At 35.7% G+C, this 24,967-nt stretch overlaps 1 protein-coding gene across 5 annotated transcripts in view; it reads right to left on the reverse strand.

Moving 5' to 3' along the window:
* lobo (lost boys) overlaps positions 1-24,967 on the reverse strand; it is a 782,641-nt gene that overhangs the window by 671,402 nt on the left and 86,272 nt on the right. The window lies entirely within an intron of this gene.

Genomic DNA, 24,967 nt, shown 5'->3' on the forward strand with positions numbered 1-24,967 from the left:
CTAGTTATTTTGTAATGTACATAATAATGACAATAATTTTATTATTTAGAAGAGTGAAAAGGGAATGTAGTTTGAGAAATGCATATCAATTACTGTCGACAAAGTAATCACAATGTGATTATCCATTAACTTGTGAATATAAATTTTATTGTGCACAGAAGTTTGTCAGGGAGCGGTCATTATTAAAGTTGTTTACAATCTACATCATCGGTATTTTAAATTTTTTGTATTATTATTTTGTTATGTTACAGTATATTTATTATTACTGTACTATGTTCTAATAGAATATATTCATGAATATCCTTATAAAATCTTTTAAACGTAATTTTTGACAACGATCCAATTTTTAACAAATTTTAACTTGTGCTTAATTTTGTATAATAAAAAATGCTAGTGTCATTATTACACTTACACAATTATATATATAAGTGAATGTGAGTGTGTATGTTCTCTATACAAATCACGCTTTGACCAATATGTGCCAAAGTTTGCACATTTAACCTTCATAACCAGGAGAAAAACAGGCTATATTAAAATTGTGCATATGGGTGTTAAATTGAATAAAAGATAAAAAAATAAATACGATCAAACATTTTATGTAATTTTAAAATGAACTCTTCTATAGTGAATTGTTTTTTTTTATTATCGTCTGTTGTGTTCAACATCAACTTTCACGAGGCCATGAAAATTATAACACGAAATTAAATAACACTGTTGATACATCATGAAGGCTAAAATGTAGACAATTCATGCAGTAAGTATCTTTACGCAATCCAGGACCATATTATGAATTTCTCGATGCAGTTGTAGACAGTGAACAGGCTGTGTTTTACTCAACTGAATTCTTGAATTCTTTGAGACTACAAGGATTGCTACCACATAATTTAATACTTAATATTGAATCACCAATAGTACTACTGCGAAGTAATGACCCACTAAAATTATCCAATGGAACAAGAATTAGTGTGAAAAACTCGAGCGAAACGTAATAGAAGTGGAAATATTAACTGGAAAAACGAAAGATGTTTTTATCCCACGTATTGCTATGATACCCAATAACATCCCTTTCGATTTTAAGCAATTGCAATTTCAGCGCAGCTAGCATTTGTAATGGCCATATTAACCCTAATCTGCCTGGTTTTCTGACATGTGGCGATTTTTGTAATTTTTTTCAACATTTGTTCAAACTTACGTCCTTATTATGGAATTAAACTCGGTTTTGTTTAAAATCATCTACTTTCAAAGATAAGGAGTGGTACCGCTAGGCAGATACGGGTGCAAGATTTCTTTTCTTCAGATTTCATCATTTTAAGTCGTTATTTATTGGAATGACAGACAAACTTCACTATATCATTCACTATCTTTTATTATTTTATTTCTTGTATGATAATAACAGGGCAATGGAGCTAGCTTTTACAAATAGCAAGGGTTCGTACCTCAATGCTCCTTGGTTTAGTTGCACTTGCTAAGATTTTACATATCATTTTTCAAAACATTTTACACAGAGTCCCACTTCACTCATAGTGCATTGTGTGAGTATACGAGGACAGTCAGCTAGCCAGCCTGCCTGTCCTTGCAGGTTATCAAAGTACGTACAGTCGGAAGGGTAGGCTCTTCATATCATGTGGTAAGTTGTCGAGCATTTCAGCGAGAGGTGCTGCACATTTACCATAATGAAATTCAAAGTGATCATTTGCACTTACCCTCTTCCCTTGGCATATTTCAAAAGATATCAGATATGTCCATAAACAATGTTTAGGCACCATAATTGAAGCCGAACCTTTCCCCTGATGAAATGTTTGCAGGATGACGTCTATAGGGAATCATACATTCATCAAAATTCATACATTATGCCAGAATGTAATTTTTTATAAATCTCTCCTTCATCAGATTTACCAGAGGTCGGAGCTTACACATTTTGTCTTGCTGATCTAAAATTTGGCATTATCGGCACAATGGACAAATTGCACGATTTTTTCAAATCGATCACACCACATGCAATTGCAAACTAATTCATTGCGTGTCCAGTGCATTTTCCTTGTAGCATCTTCTGCTAGGTATAAAACTGTAGCCATTGAAGAGAAGAATTCCGATTAAGAACTTCATTTCTTCAGCTGTTATTTGTAAACCTTGTACATTTGGAAATAAAGCGTAATGCTGGGTTTCTCTTACAAAATAAAATCAATAACATTACAGTCAAAGAATACTTCAAACAATTCTGTAGGCTATTTTCCTCTATAAAATGTGTAGTCAACTACAGGAAAAATGCTACTGTTAGAATGAGGATGTTCATCATGTATCTATGAAGTTGGTTTTCGTGTGAGTTTGATTGTTTCCTTCTTGGTTATGCTTTCCTTCTGTATTTTGTGAGCACGAAATTGAACTACTTGTCCTCATCTCATCTTTATTCTTAGACTCAAACCTCTTTCGATTCTTCAAAGTAAAAGTTTTCTTTATGTTTTCTTATTTCTTCTAACTTTCTTTATTTGTCACATCACTATCTTCATCACAGTTAGATAAATCATATGCCTTTCACTGTAATAAAATTGATTTCCTAAGAGATTATCAAGTAAACCGCCTGTATCTTCCCTTCTATAATCTTCATCAGAATTCACTGTGACGTCTGGTGGATCAATATAGATACAGTAGTACTTAGATTATTATACTGTCATCCCCTATAATTCTTACAGCTTCAATAAGAGTTATGTCCCAGGAACCATAATAAATTATCAATATGAATGCTATATAGAGGAAAAAGTCGATTCCTTACAAAATGCTATGGCATCTGCCTAGTGGTACCATACGGTACCAGACTAACTCTACATCATATATATTTGGCAGTTCGTATATTTATAGTGAAAACATGAATTGAATGCTTTACTATAAGCCTTTTCCAATATATGAAATCAGAATTTATTCAAAATTATAATCCTAATTGAATGTATTCAAATATTTACTTCAAACCGATACCAAAATTGAGTGATTCAAGAAAATGTGTATAATTACCGAATGCCACTACGCATACCAAGCCAAATATATTTAAAATATTGTTTTCCTAACAAGGACTGGAATGTCAGTGAGTAAATTAAACAATGAGAAATTGTGAAAATAATCATTGTTGCCAACACAGCGACTGGAAACTACTATATGTACCTGTGGTACCATACGGTACCGCTAGGCAGATTCGGGTTAAAATGATGCTCAAGGACAGTCGCTCAAAGTAGCAGACATTAACTTAAAAACTGCGTGATTTTAACATTCTCAACTATATTTTACACAAAGAGTGAAAAAAATATATATTACACATATCAAAAAGCAATTCAATGATAATTTTGTCATGGTCCTAATGTAGTAGGTTGTGTGAATGTACGAGTAAGTAATACGACTGAAAATAACACTGCATTAAAACACCTGTATACGTCTCCCAGAATATTAGTCTTCATGTTAAAAAATGACATATTGCAAGTTTATATTGTATCTGTACTATGTAATTGTATAAAATAAGAATTGATATGTTCTGAATTTGTGAGATATGATTTATCAAATCACATTACAAAAAAAAAACAGGTTATGATATAAGCGGAGTCCACACCTGTGGAGTAACGGTTAGCACGTCTAGCAGCGAAACCAGGTGGCCCCGGGTTCGATTCCCGGTCGGGGCAAGTTACCTGGTTGAGGTTTTTTCCGGGGTTTTCCCTCAACCCAATATGAGCAAATGCTAGGTAACTTTCGGTGTTGGACCCCGGACTCATTTCACCGGCATTATCACCTTCATCTCATTCAGATGCTAAATAATCTAAGATGTTGATAAAGCGTCGTAAAATAACTTACTAAAATAAAAAAAAAAAAAAAAGATATAAGCGGATGTACAGTTGTCAAAAGAAAAAGTGGCCGCTCTCCAGAAGCAAAGTTCGCTTCGGGTATCTTCGCTACAATTCGGAGACAGGCGATGTTACATGTTGTACCACGTTGCCTGATATCTACAGTTATAATTCAAATATTCATTGTGTTACTTAATAGCGTAATGATAGCATTCCAGCCTGTTATGCGTGAGGTCCTGCGTTCGAATACAACCTACTGCTTTTTTTATCTTCTTTTTTGTTTTGTTTTTAAGACAGATAGATAATATACATCATTGTTCCTTTCTCTTTCATGGTTATTTTAGCAATTAACATCAGGTTCATGAATGTATTATGCCATACTTTATCATTATTTGTTATGACATTATGGCTGCAAATGAAAAGAAAAAAAGATTTTATTCTCAACAAAAATCTGTTTCGTGACATATACAAAACAAACTTACTAACGTCTGCCTTAGAACATTAAAAAAATTAATCGTTCAAAAAACAAAACAAAAAGCCACGATTCAATATGTTTAGTCTATCTTCCCCACATCTCGATTACATCTTGCAGTCGAGTGGGCATGAATCGACTAGAGTCTTTTCAAATAGCGACGGTTCTCAGCCACGACATTCCAAGCATCCTGGACATACATAGGCCTAAGTGTTCTGCCCATGTGCAGGTATTTCAATGCAAACCCAACATTCCCCAATCTTTCCTATTTTCTGCTTTCCTCTTAGTCTCCGCACATAATCCACATAGCTTAATGTCGTCTATTATTTAATATCTTCTTCTGCCCCGAACCCTTCTCACGTTCACCATTCCTTCCAGTGCATCCCTCAGTAGGCAGTTTCTTCTCAACCAGTGACCCAACTAATTCCTTTTCCTCTTTCTAATCAGTTTCACCATCATTCTTTCTTCATCCATTTTTTCCAACACAACTTCATTTCTTATTCTGTCTGTTCACTTCACACATTCTATTTTTCTCCACATCCACATTTCAAATGCTTCTATTCGATTCTCTTCATTTTATTGTAATGTCCACGTTTTTTCCCCATACAGTGCCACACTCCACAAAACATTTCACTAGTCTCTTCCTTAGTTCTTTTTCCAGAGATCCGCAGAAGTTGCTCCTTTTTCTGTTAAAAGCTTCCTTTGCTCAATTTTGCAGTTTTTCATGGGAAGGATAAATGCGTTAACTTCCCATTGCTTTCCGCACACCACTGTCTCTTTCGAATCTTAATAGATCCCAGGGGCCCAAGCGTGGCGGTGAGAGAGTGGATTTGACTAAACGTCTCAGTTTCAATTCCTCGTCTCTCCTTTTCATGTTATTGTGTTTGAAGATAGTATAATGTAATAATATAAAAAGAAAGAAAACTAACACCAGTATTATGCAACTGTAGTGTTCCAAACCTAATATTAAATTTATGTCGCTAAAGAACGATAACAGAATATAAATAATAACTTGAATATTATTTATATCGCTAACAATGATAACAGAATATAAATGATAAATATCGCTTTGTTTAATTAATATAAGATATTATATAATATATAATTAATTATATATTTAAATAAAATAACCTATTTTACAAAGAAAAATGGTTATTTATATTACTTGTATAAAATCAGAGTATTTATATCGCGAAAGGACAATAACAGAATATAAATAACTTGAATATTATTTATATCGCTAAAGAACGATAACAGAATATAAATTATAATTCGAATATTATTAATATCACTAAGAACGATAACAGAATATAAATGATAACTTAAATATCATTTACATCGCTAAACAACGATACAGATTACAAATGATGACTTGAATATTATTTATATCACTAAAAGAACGATAACAAAATATAAGTAACTTGAATATTATTTATATCGATAAAGAACGATAATAGAATACAAATGTTAACTTGAATATTATTTGTAACGCTAACGAACGATAACAGAATACAAAATATAATTTGAATATTATTTATATCACTAAAGAACTATTAAAAAAATAAAATGAGAACTTGAACAAAGCCCGAACTCACACTCTTCGAATCATTAAGTGAGCACTCTACTGTTGATCTATGAGACGCAGATACGGAATAATTACTTAGTTCCAGAACTGCTTCTACAAGGATATGCATCGTGTAACATCGCCGTGACCCGAAGTGGACTTAGAAAATTTTCACTGTTCACGAGTGCGGCCACTTTTTTTTTTTTGACAACTGTACCGCGGTCAAGGGGTAAAAAATCCTCCAGTATAAATTAAATATTATCCTACGTATATTATATTGATTCTTTGGTACGACTGACAGAGATAAATTTTGACTAATAATGACATCTCAACGGGTTCAGACTGGGAAGAAGGGAATTCCCTGTTTATCGTCAGCTGTCTCTGAAATTCAAGTGAAAGCACACATAGCATGAAATTACGTGAAATTCACAGCTTCAGATCAATGTACAGATCTTATAATTATTTTATCTCTATCTCTGTGCAACGTCACATTTTTAGGGAGGGAAGGAGACGGCAGAAAGGTTGTAATGCTTTTTAATACATTGACTCCCATGACTAAGATAAGCCACTTGAAATTTAACAGTCACTGACCGGCAGAGATAAAATGAAAGATCTGTAGAAATTGATACACTGGTAAGTGGGCCTATAGAGACCGAGGGGTGTGTTTTTTGTTTTGTTGAACTTCAAGACATTGCTAGTTCGTTTAAAGTTTGTGTGACTAGCATATAATATACACTTTACTTTATTTGTAGTTTGGTTTTTTTTATTATTTTACTTGTATTTCTGGTGGTGTGGAAGAGAAGGCCTGATGGCCTTAACTACGCCAAAATAAATTAATAAGCATATTACGTATATAGTATACAAATTAAAAAACATTTGAAAGTAAGGAACGTGATGAAATGTTTTCTTTCGTTGCCTGATCTGCAGTTGTTTTAAATTGAGTTAATCCTTTCAGGCATTTTGTTAAATGTTTATTATTTCATGTACGTGACGCTATATAAAGATCCATCTTTATGGACGAGGAAAGCTTATTAAAGACAATTGGTTTTGGTTGTCTATAGTTGAGTTTCTGAGATTTCTGAAAAGTCTTAACAACCATTTAATTAAAAAAAAGAAAAGAAAGAAAAAGCATAAAGGACAACTCGGGCAACGCCGGATGCTAATATAACAGTTATTTGGATATGATAAACAAGATACTTTACATAAGAGGAAAATCCCATATATATATATATATATATATATATATATATATATATATATATATATATATATGGATAAATGAGAAAAGAAAGAAATTTCCCTTTTCGTCTTCCTTAGAAGAGGAAGTAAGCAATATTCACGATTTATTGTACAGTACGTACGTATATTGTAATAAAGGAAAACAAATTATTCTTTATGCTCGACCATGCCGAAATGTAGTAATTATACACCTGGAAGTAGCCCTTTAATGCACCTCATTAAAGTACACCTATTCATTGTAATTCAGTTATTCAGTCAATGAGAAATCACCTTTGTACCATTATAAAACCGCAAGTATCGATTATTCTCGGATATGCAATCGAAAGACAATTAGCGAAAAGTCACGGAGGCTGGAAATCCAATAATGTCGCAGAAGGTTATGTTCTGTTACTATAATAATTAGCGTTAATTGTAAATAATATTCAAATAAATTCAATTTGTCATCTCGTTTTTCAATTCTAAATCAATTTCCAGGTTATATCAAGACTAATGTTCATCTTATTCTCTAGGTTATAACTTATCAAGGTCAATGACATTTGTGCCTCGGAAAAAATCAATACTTTCGCGTCTGCGCACATCTCACAATTCAGGTCAGTTCCGCTCGTCACTTACATAACCATAACATGAATACTTATGAATAATTTCAAGTTAGAAATATGGTCGAGCATGAAAAGTCGTATGAAACTTGCCTGTAATGGTAATTAAGACGCTCGTATGAAAACATACTCGCGTATTAATTACTACCATTATAGGTTCGTTGCATAAAGTACTATTCACTACTCACTGCCAGTTGGAAAACAAGTTACAGGATTGTTCAAAGTAACGGTCTCCGCCTTAAGAACAGTATTTTTGTGCAACAAATCAAGTAGCTACTTCTTCTGAAGTTTATTAATTATTCTGGCTTGACCATTACAAACTACGTACAACGAATTTCATATAACTTAAAATCAAAATGGGACAAAAATGCATGAAAATAATAATACAGAATACAAAAAGGCCATGCACTCTTCGCATTTCCAACCAAACTCCAGCATGTTTCTAACAAATTTAATATCTGAGCTCCGTAGGAGTCCAATACAACTGACTTGATCTCGAGTGAACTGTAATGGACCAATGGTTAGTGTTATACAGTATATTCTTACCGAAAGCATAAATAAATACTATAATACGTATTTTGATGGTCCAGAAAAGAAAGAATTTAGATGTCTCATCAATAAAATAAAAAAGTATTGCGATTAAAGACAAAACTACCGTGATGAGACTCGAACATACTACCTTTTGGCCTGAGGTGTGACGCGTTATCCGTTACTCCGAAACCTTATGTCGATAATCCCATTCTAAAATAGGTACAATAACGAAAACAAGCAGTGCAGTGGCGTGCTGTCTCATTATTTGCCGGCAATTTTACAGATTTCGTGAAAGTTAAATTTTGGAAACGCGGTTGATTACTCCTTAACAGTTGGGCTTCATGCATTCCCTAGTAAGATCCGAAACCATCGCATAGGTAGGGTACCATTCCACACTTCTATTTCATTTTAATGCTGGATAACTCCCTATAACATAGTTATAGTAAAATTATATTAAATTAATTCTCATCATTTTGCTGGCTATTTCAGCTTAATTATAATTGATTGAATTAAATTAACTCATAAATTAAGTTACTACTTTATCTTATAGGTTTATCTAAATTTAAATACACATGTACTAGTCGTTAAAACTTAACTGAAGAATATTGATGGAGAATCTTTTAAGTGTAGTGTAAATATTCGTAATTTAAATATGTATTGTATTGATTAAGGTTGGTTGAGTGGAAGAGAAGACCTTATGTCTTAACTCTGCCAGCGAAAATAAAACATTCTATTCTGTTCTATTCTATTCTATGAGTATCAAATGAAAACAACTTTAATAATAGGCTAACTGATAACTTGTCGGAGACCCTGGATTCATAACATCAAATTGCTTATTTACAACCTCTCTATAACCAGATAAATTTCTTCTGTTGAATTCTGAAACACTCTGTATATACTCGTAAAACTTAAGGACCGTATTCATAGACATTCTTAGCGCGGGCTTCCGGTGGATGATCAGCGAACTAACGTTTTTCGTATTATGCAAATCTAGTCTTTCAGGTAAAGCTTCCTGTAAAGTGATATGATATGATATGATATGATATGATATGATATGATATATGATATGATATGATATGATATGATATGATATGATATGATATGATATGAATCCTGTAGAAGTAACCAGTCGATAGCCGGGGCTAGTGTAGCACGCTCGTAGCGCGGGCTAGCGAAATATCTATGAATAGCATCGTGTCTCCGTGATTTTACTCTCATCATTTATAGCACCTTTGAATGAGTTACAATCATCCCAAAAAAATAATTGTCTACGTCAAACAACACTGAATAGCTCAGATCCGATCTCAAGCTGGTTTCTAAAATGAGAAAATGTTGTAGTGATATTCTTCTACATCTGTATTCATCTTCAGTAATTCATAACTGTAACAATTGTCTGTAATTTGTCGTAGGAGATAAATATAACCGAGCGAGATGGTTCAGTGCTAATGCACTAAACTCTCATTCGGTAACTTTTGTGTTCGATCCCTGACGCCGACCAATCTGGTCGAAGTTTATCCGTGGTTTTCCTTGACTGAATATAACTATTTCATTTCTATAAAGGCGAATGCCCGACTGGACCCCAATTACGATGGAATAATAGACAGTACAACAGAAACAAGCATCCCCAACAATAAACTACAGACAGTTGCGATATGATCTAGGAGTTAAAGCGACTGTAAATAAATACCAGATAAAAAGGATAGTGTATATGGAAATCATAAACAGAATTTCATTTCTCTACACAGATTGTTAAGTGTAAAGGAATAAGAACTTGGAAATGATTTAATTGAATGAAATTGTAAGCATTACTAAGAATTACGTAAAGATAAAATCATAATAATTTTACTATACTTGTTTTTTTGAAAGATGGGACATGACAGTTAAGCGGCCGAGCTTGGAACTACAGTGCTATGTTGCCAATATGGACTATCATGCTGCCAGCTGATGGAATGACGTTAAAACATTAATTGACAATTGACGCGAAGGTAAGAAAACAATACAAAAATCGACAGAGAATCAAACACGAAACGTACCAATGCTAACATTGTGTGCACAATAAATGTTGTCAAGAGAGCTATTAAGCACTCACCACGTGGGAACTGTAAGTTTGGCAACTCAACCGTTGTTACCATAGCAACAGGCCTACCACGCTATGTGACATTCAGCTGTTTTTCCGATCGCAACGCTCCTGTCATGTCCCATCTTTCAAAAAACTAAGTATAAACAAAAATTGTATGGAGAGAACTGCAGTAATGGGAAGTTACAATATTTCAACAACAGATGGCGTTAGTGTGATCTGGTTAAGCTAATAGAGAGCTGCAGAATAGGGCATAGAACCGGTTTAGATTCCACCGGTCAAAGAACATCTGTCAAGGTCGGGCATCCAACCGAATGTTCGAATTTCAACCGGTTACCCCTTATGTTTTGCATGCTAGACACTTAAACAGTACACCAGGCGTACTTCATCATACATGAAACTGACATATTCTGAGTACACAATTGAAGTAACAATTGAAGGAAATTTACTTTGTCTTATTAAAAAATGTGTTTGCTTGATACAGACCTACAACTATTGATTGGACACTATAATACATTTATCTTCATAACTAATACATAAATGAACAATGCAAAGAAATACAAAAATAGAATGAATTCTAATCATTTATACTAAATATAAGAGCAAATAAGTAGATACATTCTAATGTAACATTTACATTTTAAACTCAAAATGCATATTTCTAAGACAGTAGTTGTTAATATATAATGCCTCTTAATTACTCTAAACAGCTGCATTATTATTATTTTAATAATTTTTTTTTAAGAAGATCGAGTGTTGTTAACAAAAATAAATTAAAGTACTCTCAGCTCTAATGCTTGTACTTTCACGATGCATGTTGTTGATACCCAACTGTAATACATGGATGAATGAATCAATTAGTTAATTAACCAATCAATGAATCGATGGATGAATGAATGAATGAATGAATGAATGAATGAGTCAATGGTTGGATGGATCGGTGTTTAATTGATCGATTGGGTGTAGTGAGAGAAAAAGAATGATCAATTAAATGGTAGTCGTACACGATGACAAACGCGTCCTTGCAAAGACTCTTGGAACTCCTGCATTAATCAATGTGGTCTGCCTTAGCCGTCCACTCACAAAGAGTGAGAAACAACTCGAATACTCGTTAAACCGAATACTGAGACACTCCGCGAGACTGAAGAGCTTTGCATACTGACTACAGTGTCAGGCATTCAATAGCAATTATATGATTTTTTTTCTATTTTCCATAACCAGTTATGCACGACTGTAGTAGCTAAGTCCTATTTCTTATATTATAATCCATTCTATTATTAATCGCAACATTTCGAATTGCAATGAACAAATTATAAAGATATGATATGCTCTAGAACATATACATTTGGAATTTATAATTATGTATGTATAGGCCTATATAAGCGTTGAAGCAGAATGTAGGCCTACTGTATTTGTAAGAATTGAGGATTGTTCTCTCAGCTGAAAGAAGGTTTTGTCGCTAAACGGCACCACTTGAAATAAGGTGTTGCACTATCTTATTTATATAAAACGTGTGTTGATAACGGATGTACTACTATTCGATTCCCGGTCGGGTTGAATTCCCTGGTTGAGGTTTTTCAGGGTTTTCTTTCAACCGTAAGGCAAATGCCAGGAAATTCGGGTCACAACATCCCTGAATATCACCGACCTCATTGATCACCGAAATCATATTCATAACAAATCAATGATACATATACAGTAGGCTGACCAGACGTCCCCGATTTTGAGTACCAGTTTTGTCCCCGGAAATTAATTTTGTCCCTAGAAGCTTTGATTTTGTTTCAATAACATTTTACTGGAACTGCTGCGACTCGTGTACATTTCTGAACAGTTCTCAGTAGCCTATCAGACAGAAGAACCAGCGAGCACAGTGTGAGATATTCTGCACTCTTCGAGAAGAACATAGCATCTTTGTCTTTGGTCATCTTAGCATTCGCGTTGCGCGGAAACATTAGAACTGCCGCAGCGTCCATTTTAAGTAGTTAAAAAAATGAGGAATTTTGTGACAAACCAACAGGTGAAATATGCTATGATGCTTTTCAACATTTAAAAAAAATCCGTTCCATTTCAAAATCTTCTCAAAATAATCATTAATAAAGTGTCTCACAGTCAGTAATTCATCAGTTAAAAAAATTGTCTCCACAATGAACTCAATCTGGACTGATGAAAAGTCAAGAAAGAAAGTTGAAACATTTAAAGCTTTTTTACAAGTGAAAACAAACTTCCATTCCTCATTTGAAGAACTTAATGTGGATTCTTAAAAAGATACATTCTTCAGACAAGCACGTAGTAAAATGTGTGTTAGAGTTCAATGTATACAATATTATGTGAAAGACTTCCATGCATGCGTCAGTACTGAAATTGAATTCTTAGTGGCTATAATTATGTATAGGAGTTACGTGTGTTTATGCATTTAATTAAAAAAGTTAACATAGGTACTCTAAAAATTTAATATGCAAAGTTATATCATTGTATCTACTGTTTCTGCAACATTTCAACGGAGAGCGACTAGGTAACCGTTCGTGGTTTTTCTTGAAATTTCCGATGTCTCCTGTTGGACCATAAAAAATCTGGTCAGCCTAATATACAGTCGCCATCTAGTTCTCAACAATAGACAAATTTTCAACAATAGTACACAAGCCTTCGGATTTCACCCAAAAGATTAACTCGCGATGTGACCAAAGTATAAATAAATAAATAACAGCGAGAGAAATATATAGTTAAACCTCTCCTTACGGACACCCGCAAGATACGGACACTCCTCATATACGGACAGATATAGAAATAAAGATAAATTTAACTCTCGTTTTCGGACACTCTCAGACATGGACACGGACAGCTGTTACATAGTCCTAAAGCTTGCTTTACCTCCTGACTGTGGACAGAACTTGGATTTCAAGACGTAATGCGTTACAAAAATGGAAAATTTAGTTTTGAGAACTGTACAAAAATTCCTTCACATGAAAGAAGATAATAAGGGTCTCGAGGCTACCACTAGCCCAGCTTGCTAACCCTTGTTGGCTGGAAGCTGGTGGATAAACAAAAGTCATAAAATTTACCCTGTCTGATGGGTCCAGGTTTCAGCGATTGTGAAATTGTATTCGACACATGATAGGGTTAGTAGGATTATTCTCTTCACTTCAATCAGTTGTTCGGTTTCGAGAGACATGGCACCTGAACGTAAAAGTTTAGCTGAAAACTGTAAATTACAGTACTGCATAACTGTAGACTTAGAATAAAATTGCATGGCACAGTACTGTTTTTCCCTTTTTCGGTCTTATCTACTGTAGTTCAGAGTCGCAAAGAATTTACTGTAGTACAGTAGACTGTATTTAGAATTAAACTACAGTAATAATTTCATTTAAAGCGTGAAAGGATACATAATGCATATTATAAATTTACTGTTAGATTGGGGAGCCTCCCTCCCAATAAAGGACACCTCCCAGATTTGGACAGATTGTTACGTCCCTTCGATGTCCGTAAATCAGAGGTTTCACTGTATATATAATCCGTTAGGTCCATTACCCCATTTTTGCGTTTCATTTTATCCGTTCTACTTATTTCAGTATCATTAAAATGAGCATAATCGATATATTTAGATCGGAATGGAATGCTAACATACGTATTAACATGCGTACTGAGAACGTTCAGCGTGGTGTCATCTACAGAGCGTTCGTTTACATTAATATAGGTCGACCGGCACGAAGGCCTAGCAATCCGAGGCAAACCATCTCCCGAAGGCTCGACAATCCATTTCAGTAAATCTGTTAGAGTGGCTGTGTTGACATTAGATTGCGTGTTATTCTTCTGATTATGTTAGTGTAGTGTTTAGATTAGCTGGTTTACATAGCACCACAGAAATTTAAAATTTACATTAGTGCAAACGATTTTCATGGTAGAGACTTATCGGAAAAGAGTGATTGCGGAAAGATAAAAAGATGATTTGCAAGAAGATTTTCTAATGTCACTGTTCCACATGTCAACATTATACGCAACTTAGTTAAACATTTAGAGAAACTAGGTCAGTATTGAATAAAAGCAGCAAAAAACCACGTTGTGTACTGACTAAGGAAAAATTGGATGAAATATAAGAAAGATTGAAACACACCTCACAAAAATATCTCCGTCATCCTGCGCAAAAATTGGTGTCTCTAATACCAGAGCATATGAAGCCATTAAAATTCTTAAATCCTTAATAGTTATCAGAGATTTGTTGCAGCAGAAGATCGTCATTTCTATCACCTCTTATATTCAATGTAAGTTCAGTAATAATAAAACTGCCGAGCGTACGCAAGACAGTTTGCCACGTATTGCATGGCCTTCGTGCCGGTTGCGCGTCGCCCGGTCGATCTACATTATGTAAGCGATTGCTCTCTAGTAGGCCTATATGAGCCGTTCAGAGTAGAAGTGGTGTAAGTTAGAAATGGGTAATAAGGGTTAAAGTAAACATTCTGTAAAATACAGCGCAAAGTAGCAATTAATATTCAATTTATTTAAACTATTATTAGTCACTAGATAGCACGAAGGACATATTAATTGTTACTTTGCGCTGTATTTTACAGAATTTTTACTTTAAACCTCATTACCTAATTTTGACTTACACCACTTCTCCTCTGAACGGCTCATATACTGTACAGTAGAACATACAAAATGGGACACATTATTTATTAATTCCCAGCCTACTGAAAATAACATCAGAATTATAACACACTACTCTACAGACACGATGTGATCACTGAGAAGGTTATATACTTAATAGGTAATAGTTATGTATAGTACACAACACTTTATACTGAATAATTAACAAAGAAACATCTTTAGCAAGATTTGCAAGCCACCCCAAACCTCGAACTCCACTCCTTTGAGCGCGAGATCTTATGTACTCAGTCTGTTATGGCCTAATTTTATGAGTAAAAATAATAATTAACAATAGGTATCTCAGTCATAACATCATACAATACCAGATGTAACTATAAAGTAGCCTAATTACATAATTAAAATATAACTATTTGGTCCATGGTGCATCCGTTTTTGGTGCAAGAAAAATTCGTTTAACATGTTTCTAAGTTAGTCTTGAATACAGTCCTTAACAAACCACTCCAAATATAGCGTGGATTGTGTACGAAGTTAATTTTTGGTGTAGGCATCATTGCGCATCTTTGTTCACGCAAATAAAAAAAAAGTTTAAAGTTAACATGGTACATAAATATTATTTTAAGAACCATATCATTAAAAATATGGGTACATAATGCGTAAAAGAACACCATTTCATGGTAGTTTGTAAAATGACTCGGATAATCTAGAAATTTAACAGTTCCAGTGAGCTCCAAGGTAAAATACAAATTTTTACTCATTTTATTTATTTTTTTTTAATTTTGGTCCACGTGAAATAAGCCTACTTGTCTTTTACGACAACATTCGTAAAAATACGGTCATATTCCATGGACAAAAAAATAATAATAAAATCTAGTAAAAGTGATATTTTATGTGGACACATCCAGGGTTGTAGACCCAAACTTTACAGTGCCGGAGCTCTTTATGTTTTTTAACTTTTGGGGAAGGGGAAGGTTTGGATGCAAAAAAAAAAAAAAAAAAAGACAAAGAAAGAAATTCCATAAAGTAAGACTGTAAGGAGAATGCAAAGCAAAACCAATCAATATCTACTCCATTTAGCTTCTGAAGCTCAAGTAAACCGAAATGGTCACTGTAAGGGTAATCATTCTGCGCAATGTATTAAGCTGATTTAATTTCGCTTTTGTTGTTTCACTCGTTTATTCGCCAACATTTTCAATTGATTGCTTTTCAGACATATGAATAATTTTTTGTGCTATATTATGAGCACTGGATTTCTTGTGTTCAATAATTTTTTTCGTAGTGACTTAAGCTGATCTGATCTGATCTGTTCGATCCGTAGTAATTTACTGAATATGAGCGCCATTCATTAGATACATAAATAGTCTTTTTTTAATGCACCTAATGTAGATATTTCATGACACACTTTACAGCCTAGCTTACATTGCTTACACTCAATCAACAGATAAACTTCTTTTTTTCTTGACCACACATTTTTTTCATTCCATATATTTGGCCACTCACTTTGCAGGCCGACTGTTTGGCTTTCACTATTTTGAACATTATGACGTTGAATATTCTTCGCAGTCATACTGGAACTGTCTGTATCCTTTATAACAGTACCTCTGGTTGAATTACTAGGTTCATCAAATAGAAGCGATAGGTTTGAGATATCAACAACATCAGGAGAGGAAGCTTTTGTAACTCCACTAGTAACAGCAATGACACGAGAAAAGAAAGAAGTTAATGTTTTTTGTCTATGTTTATTTTGTTTCATATTTACTGAAGGACAATAGATAAAAACAAAAGTTTCAAGCAGTCTTTTAATCACGTTATAGGCAGTAAATTAGCTGTTTAAAATTCACTTCGTAAAATAACTAGGAAACAAACACAACACATTTCGGTAAGTAACACCATAGACAATCTCCTGTATCGTACAAAGACGCGAAAACTAACGAAATACGATACGAAACGAAAGTGAATTAGGAATGTGATCATTTCGCGCAGACGCACTAAAGTTTAGTTTGGTGGTTGTCCTGTCACTTATAATGGTCTCGCGAACCTCTACTTCCGAACTTGTTCCGATTTTCTAAAGGAAGCACAGAAAATATAATCACTAAATATTCTGACATTAACTAAGATATCGTTAGCTGGGAAAATATTGTGATATCAGATTTTAAAATTCCTAATCAGTGCCGGAGCTCCGCTCCACCTTCGAACACAGTGCCGGAGCGACGCTCCGCCTCCACTACATCCCTGGACACATCAATAATGTTAAATTAGCAGTGTTGGTTCAAACAAACATACAGACACAATTGGATTCAATTAGACTGTCGAACTTCACAATGATAAAGTTACCAGGAACAGATATGTGCGTGCGGTTTTGTGGAGCTTTTGAGTTGGCTTTAAGAGGTCACGATGACGGAAACTCATCTTTAAACGCTAGTATTTTTCTTGGCCTCATCAATTTTAGTTCTGAATTAGACGCACTCTTAAGGAACATTTGGAAAGAGCAACAGTGTTTAAGAGCACATCAAACACTATACAGAACGAAATCCTCCAAGCCATTTTGCATGTATGCCATGATGAGATTTCAAAGAAATAAAGAATGCTACTGACTTTTAGCAGTTAAGGCTGATGAGACGACACACGTATAGAATGCTTCTGAACGTGTGAACTTTGTTATAAAACGCAATATAGTGAAAATAATATTATTTACGGTGTGCTGCAATAGAAATTGAACACTTTACTTTGCTATTACTGGACCTACATAGGAAACTGATTAACTGCAATTTCTTGACTAACAAAATTATGTAAATCTATACCTATATAACATATATTAATAGATATTCGTAGTTAGTACCTATAATAATAATAATAATAATAATAATAATAATAATAATAATAATAATAATAATAGGGTGTACTAATAATATGATAATCATAATCATAATAAATAGTTGTGCACCACCAGGGTTATTTATCACCACACGCCACTGAGTGATACTCATTCACATTCTTTGGTTGAAATTGGAATAGAATCTATAATATGCAACTGGACTCAAGATTCATGAACGCATGATAGGTAACAATATTTCAAAAGGTTTTGGATGAACTCTGCACCTAGCTATTATATCATCCCACTGATTTGGAGTTTGCACAAAAGCAGTTCGTTTTTTCTTTGCAATTAAGAAAAAGTCCTGATCGTTTGACAAAAATATTGGCCCCTTATGGGGAACAAGTATATAACTCGTTTGAACATTCGAAAACAGTGTACTAGCATGTACAAGAAGTACACCATACCAAAATGTTTATTTTTGTCTGGACAGCCGTCTGATATTAGGTGACCAAAGAGCAAAGACATAACTTCATTTTGTCCCTTCTTACCAACTGTTTCATGATAGGTAAACAGTGTTACCTCATCATTTGACAAATCATGTACTCCAAAACAATAATGCCAAAGCTGGCGAGAGTAATAGGTTACATTGGATCTTAGATATGGATAATGCAAATTCTGCATGTAATCGAAACTCGATACTGTAGCTATGCCTCTACGAGCTCCTTCTCTGTATGATCGTTTCATGTCATAGAAAGCCTCTGTTTGAAAGATGTATTTGTTTCTGGTCATGAGTTTGACATTTTTCATCATTGCTTTCACAAGCTTCTATTTGTTGGGTCAAGGTATCACATAAGGTTCAGGTATCAGAGCTAGGTAGTCCGAAGGAAATATTAAATTTTTCTGTAAAAATATACCAGTACTTAGATATCGTATGATACTTGAATGTGATGTAGCCTACCTCCATAAACATATTGCGCATTTCTTTAATTGAAAGTGTTTCTAGGAGGTACAATTTATGAGGATTTCTCCGTATAGAGTAATGATACTGACGAGGTTTGAATGATAATCGATGCATAATCAGCGTTTCAATTTTCTTTGAAACCGCCTTGGGGCGATTAGTGTGTTTATCTCTGGAGTCAGTAGGAGATTTCTGATAGTTCAGCAATTATGACTGTACAGTACGAAGACGCCCTCTTGTTATCCCATGCAAACTCATAAACACATTGCGACAAACAGGCACATATTTGGATATACCATCTGAACTTATTCTCACCTTATAATAGAAGCTGCCACATATTTCCCTACGTGATTAGTATGTTATTGTCCCTCTACTTTAATTTTCTTAATAAAATCTTCCTTTCTGCCCTTTCGTTTTCTTTTCTAAAATTTTAATCCACTTTCATCGTTACTAGCCATGATGTACAGTAGTGACAAAAAAAACCGGACCGACCCTTGTAGCTGATTTCAGAACCTTGTTCACTCCAGAGCGTCGGTGCATATTCCTTGGACCTCAAACCACCTGTGCAGTTGAACAACAGCCACGCAGCTGGTTACTGTTTTCGTCTTCATTGAGTAGCAAAAACCCATATTATCTTCATAAAGAAAATGAGTAATATGTAGGCAAAATATGGTTTATACAGTAGAATTCCTCGTATCTGGCAACTGTGGGACAAAGCCAGTGCCGGATACCTGATTTTGCCGGATAATTGGAAAATGCTATTCGGGTCCAAGGAATATGCACCGACGCTCTGGAGTGAACAAGGCTCTGAAATCAGCTACAAAGGTCGGTCCGGGTTTTTTTGCCACTACTGTACAAGAGACTAAAATGGAATGCTCAATGACTTCATTGTTGCAATATTTATTCAATTTAACACAATGCTGCCAATAATTATTATTTAATGTATAATGTACCTAATCAATTCAATGCTAAAACATTTAACAAAAGAACAACCCATGTCAGCAATTTTGTACGAAAGCAGAATGATATTGGCTGTTTTTGTAGAATCCATGTTTTTTCTTATGGCAACTGCACCTGACGCAGATAGTTTTTGGCTTTTAAACACATTTCAGATTGTGGCAAAAATGCGCCTTCACGCGATGGTGCTCTTAACTCATTTTCGTTAAAAATTGACAAGGGCTGTTTTTTTTTGTAATAATGTCTTCAATTGCATGATAAGGTATGATTAAACAGACTCTTAGGCCTACGCACAGAAAACTTGATATACTGTCGAGCGATATGTAGTTAAATTTAATGTTATTAGAAAGCAATAAAATGTTATGTCTGCTTTTGCGTTGGCTTTATTTATGAACCAACGATAGTCAGGTATGGAATACTTTTACAAATATATTGTACACGCGACACATACGTATTAAGTATTAATTATTCAGTAAGATAACGGTACATATTTCTATTGTTTAATTACATATTTGGGTGAGGTTAAGGTAATGCATACAGTATTTAAAACTTATTTGGTCCATGTAAAATATTACTTTTCACTAGATTTTCTTTTGTCCCTGGAATATAATCGCATTTTTACGAATGTTGTCGTTAAAGGCAAGTAAACCTATTTCATCTGGACCAAAACTAAATAGAAATTGAGTAAATATTAGTATTTTTACCTTGGAGCTCACTGGAACTGTTTTTTTTTTTTAAGATTATCCGAGTCATTTTACAAACTGCCATGAAATAGCGTTCTTTTGCGCATTAACTACCCACATTTGTTTCCTATGTTTTTTTTAATAATATTTATGTACCATGTTTACTTTAATGTCCTTTTATTTACGTAAACAAAGATGCGCAATGATGCCAACACAAAAATTACTTTCGTACACAATCTTCGCTATATTCATATTGGTTTGAAATGATTTGTTAAGGAATGTATTCAAGACTAATTTAGAAACATATTAAACGAATTATTCTTGCACCAAAAATGGATGCTCCCCGGACCAAATAGTCGTATTTTAATTACGTAATTACTTCATAGTTCCATCTGATATTGTATGACGTTATGACTGAGATACCTATTGCTAATTATTTTTACTCATAAAATTAGGCCATAACAATACAGAACTCTTACTTATTAAGTATATAACTTTCTCAGTGATCACATCGTGTCTGTGGAGTAGTGTGTTATAATTCTGAGGTTATTTAGGTACACTGTGGTGTGAGGATATCGAAGTTTCATCTTAGTTTGTTATGTAAGTTGAACATCAATAAATAATGTGTCCAATTTTTTTGGTTCTATATACTAGAGAACATTCGCTTACAAAATGTATATCGACCGGGCGACGCGCGACCGGCACGAAGGTCATGCAACACGCGGCAAACCGTCTCGCGTCCGCTCGGCAGTTTTATTACTGAACTTACTTGAAATATAAGAGGTATTGGAAATGATAACCTTCTGCTGCAACATATCTCTGATACCTTTGAAGGATTTAAGAGTTTCAATGGCTTCATATGCTCTGGTTTTAGAGACACCAATTTTTTGCGCGAGATGAAGGAGATGCTTTTATGAGGTGTGATCCAATCTTTCTCATATTTTATCCAGTTTTTCCTCAGTAAATATATAACGTTGGTGTTTTGCTGCGTTTAATCAATATTAACCCAGTTTCTCTAAATGTTTAACGAGGTTGCGTATAATGTTGACATGTGGAACAGTAACATTAGAAAATCTTCTTGCAAATTATTTTTTACCTTTCCGCAATCACTCTTTTCCGATAAGTCTCTACCATGAAAATCCTTTGCTTTAATTTAAATTTAACATTTCTGTGGCGCTATTTGAACGAGCTAATCTAAACACTTTACTAACACAATCAGAAAAATAACACGCAATCTAATGTCAACACAGCCACTCTAACAGATTTACTGAAATGGACTGTTGAGCGTTCGAGAGATGGTTTGCCGCGGGTTGCTACACCTTCATGTCGGTCGACCTATATTATGTAAAGGAACGCTCTGTAGATAACACCATGCGATTGTGCCTTGCTCTACCGAGAATCGTGGCAGACAGCACTCAGGTTCTGCTGATTATTAGAGGAGTTGTAGTGCATGTGGTGTTTTGAATTCGATTTGTGTTTCGTTCATTTAATGGTTAAATAAAAGTTGGACATTAATCATTTCGGATAGTGTTCTGTGAGAAAAAATTGTATACCTTAACAATAGGCAGGCAGGCCTGTGCTGTTTGAATATGCCAAGCAAATGTTTCAGTTATACCGAAACACTTCTGCCTGAAGGAAAAACAAAATTCGGAGACTTAATAAGAGTGAGGAAGAACGGGAGAATCGTTTTTTAAATAACTATGCAAACATTTCAGTGGTTCGAGGAAGAGAAAGTAGCATCAAACGCTTTGATTGACATGCCAATTCATTCAGGCCATTCCATGTCAAATCAACACAAAAAAAGTGGACTTTTCAACCCGACCACCTCAGATTTTCATTAAATTTGGTTAATTAATTATGTAAAATTTTAGCCCTCAATAATGCACAATATCCATACAGCAATTCTGTCAATATGATAAAAAAATGTAAAAAATGTTGCATACTATGTCAACAAAAATAATTCATAACTTCTCTTCTAATTGAGGTAGAATCTTAAACTTGGGCTTAATTTAAATCTAAGGAATCATACTTTTCAATAAAAATAGGTTTGCGTCAAAGTATCGAATGCTTTATTGAATGGTCACGTGAAACACATTTTAACAATGAATATCTAAAAATGCAGGATGCAAATTATTTCGCAAAAGATATATGTTATACAGGTAAGAGCATTCTCCTCTTGGTGTAAGTTTCATTTTGGTAACGTTTCAGGAATATCAGTAAAAAAATATATATCAATGTCTTCGTTTGTAGCACTTAAACCCACCTTACACCAACACTGCATGCGTGCGAGTTCGTACTTGTCTGATTATCTGCGTCGTTGATCTGTCAGGCCGTCATGAGTGGCAATTTATACAGTCTTCAATTTATACAAAACGTGCGATCTGTTTCAAGTGCAGTGTCGTTAGTTTTTGTAGTATGTGGTAGTTTTGTGCGATGTAATGGAGTCGCGTTTTAAGTTATATGTTTGCTGCAATCCCTTCGAGAAATCAGGGCATTGTAATTAGAGAAAAAATTTAAGAAGTGTTTTATCATGGATGCTTAATGTATTTCCTGATTTAAAACAGGAACAAAACGTGTGCGCTATGTGTCGCAAATAAATAAAAATATAATATGATACTATTACGCAGAATCCTCGGAATGACTCTAGTAATGAAGAATACGTCGATTCTACAGCAAATGTAAGTTAATTACATACAAGTCTTTTTGACCAAGGTGTGTTCCTTATTAAACAAAAAAAGGCTACAACAAGACCAATATAAGAGACAGACATTTGAAAATATTGTGATTTTTATTTAGTAACAACAATGTAATTTATTCGTCACAACAATAATTCCTTTCTACAATTCACCTTAAACGCTCTCGTCAACAATTGGATCTTCACTCAACACAGTATTCGTTATAGCACTCCACCGACGACAATGACAATTTACTTGGACTATTACGCACAACAATGAACTGTTAATCTTAACTAATATTTACAAAGCACTATTTACAAATCAGAACTACCAGTTCTCAGTTCACAGTTCTTCTATCTCAGTCACTCGAGTTCACAGTATCTCGAACCACAGACCTTCAGAGACAGGTCACTGTACTCGAACTCGGGTCCCTCCAACTGCGGTCCACTGCACTCGAACTCAGGTCCCTCCAACTGCGGTCCACTGCACTCGAACTCAGGCCTTCGGATGCTGACGCAGATGCGGACGCACACTCGAGTCGAACTCCGGTACACAAGACTGGCTTGCTTTCTCACTGACTGGCTGACTAATCAACTGAAAACTGGAAAACTCTACAACAACAACTCCCTAGTTCGCTGGCGCCTGCTCTTTTATAGCAAAATCATAGTTGCGAGAACCTTCTACAGGTGTGTAGAGAATTATCTCAATATCTCTACATCGACATTTCTGGAAGGGCCGGGAAGGTCCGTTCCCCCTTCCCTCCGTAAGCAGCTGCGCGCGCGGACTCGTCGCGTGACGTAATACACCCTCTCTCTTCTCTCCACCGCGCGACGTCACTCAATGTTCCGTGGAGCCTGTGCGATCTGCTTTCTTGCGGGACGCTGGTCGTGAGTTCGATTCTCACGTCGCTGTCACATTGCCCCCTCCTTAGGGCTGCTCGTCCCGGGCAGTCCCTTGGTAGGCGGCTAATCGGTCCAGATGCACCACCATCATCTTCCCTCGAGGTTGTCGCTGGATGCGGTACACCACGTCGTTGATCCGGGTCACCACGCGGTATGGTCCATCCCAGGCACGCTGCAGCTTTGGTGATTTCCCTTTGGTCCTGGTAGGTCGATACAGCCACACCAGGTCGCCCTCCTGGAATCCTGCAGAGTTGGCTAATCTGTCGTAGCGCACCTTCATCCTGTCGCTGGCCATCTTGAGGTGTTCTCTGGCCAGTTGGTGAACTCCATTCAACTTCTCGGTGAGTTCTGCCACATAGTCAGTTGCTGGCTGGTCGGCGCTGGGTGGCGTGCCAAACAGCAGATCACAGGGAAGGCGCAGCTCTCTCCCGAAGACCATGTTTGCCGGTGTCATCCCTGTTGTATCGTGGACCGAAGCTCTGTAGGCCAAGAGGAACAGTGGGACTCTGGCATCCCAGTCTCGTTGATGGTTGGACACCACCTTCCGCAGATGCTCTTCCAAGGTTTTAATGTAGCGTTCCACCATACCATCGGACTGTGGGTGGAGGGGAGTGGTCCTGGTTTTATGCACCCCCAGACGCTCGAGCAATTCTCCCATCAGGTTGGATTCGAAGTTGCGCCCCTGATCGCTATGCAATTCCCGGGGCACCCCGAATCGGCAGATGAAGTTGTCAAGGAGCGCGTCGGCCACCGTCGAAGCCTCTTGGTTGGGAATCGCGTACACCTGTGGCCATTTTGTGAAGTAATCCATGGCGACTAGCAGGTAGCGGTTCCCGCGATCCGTGACCGGGAACGGTCCAGCAACGTCGATGGCGATCCTCTCAAAAGGAGCTCCCACGTTGTACTGCTGCATGGCTCCCCTGCTGCGGGTCCTTGGTCCGCGACTGGCTGCACAGGTGTCGCATCTTCGGCACCATTGTTCCGTGTCGGTTCTCTGATGCAACCAATAGAACCTCTGCCTTAACTTGTCCAGCGTCCTGTTGGCTCCCAGGTGGCCTCCAGTCACTCCAGCATGAGTCTC

Source organism: Periplaneta americana, chromosome 8 (genome assembly GCF_040183065.1).
Source record: "Periplaneta americana isolate PAMFEO1 chromosome 8, P.americana_PAMFEO1_priV1, whole genome shotgun sequence".
NCBI lineage: Eukaryota > Metazoa > Arthropoda > Insecta > Blattodea > Blattidae > Periplaneta > Periplaneta americana.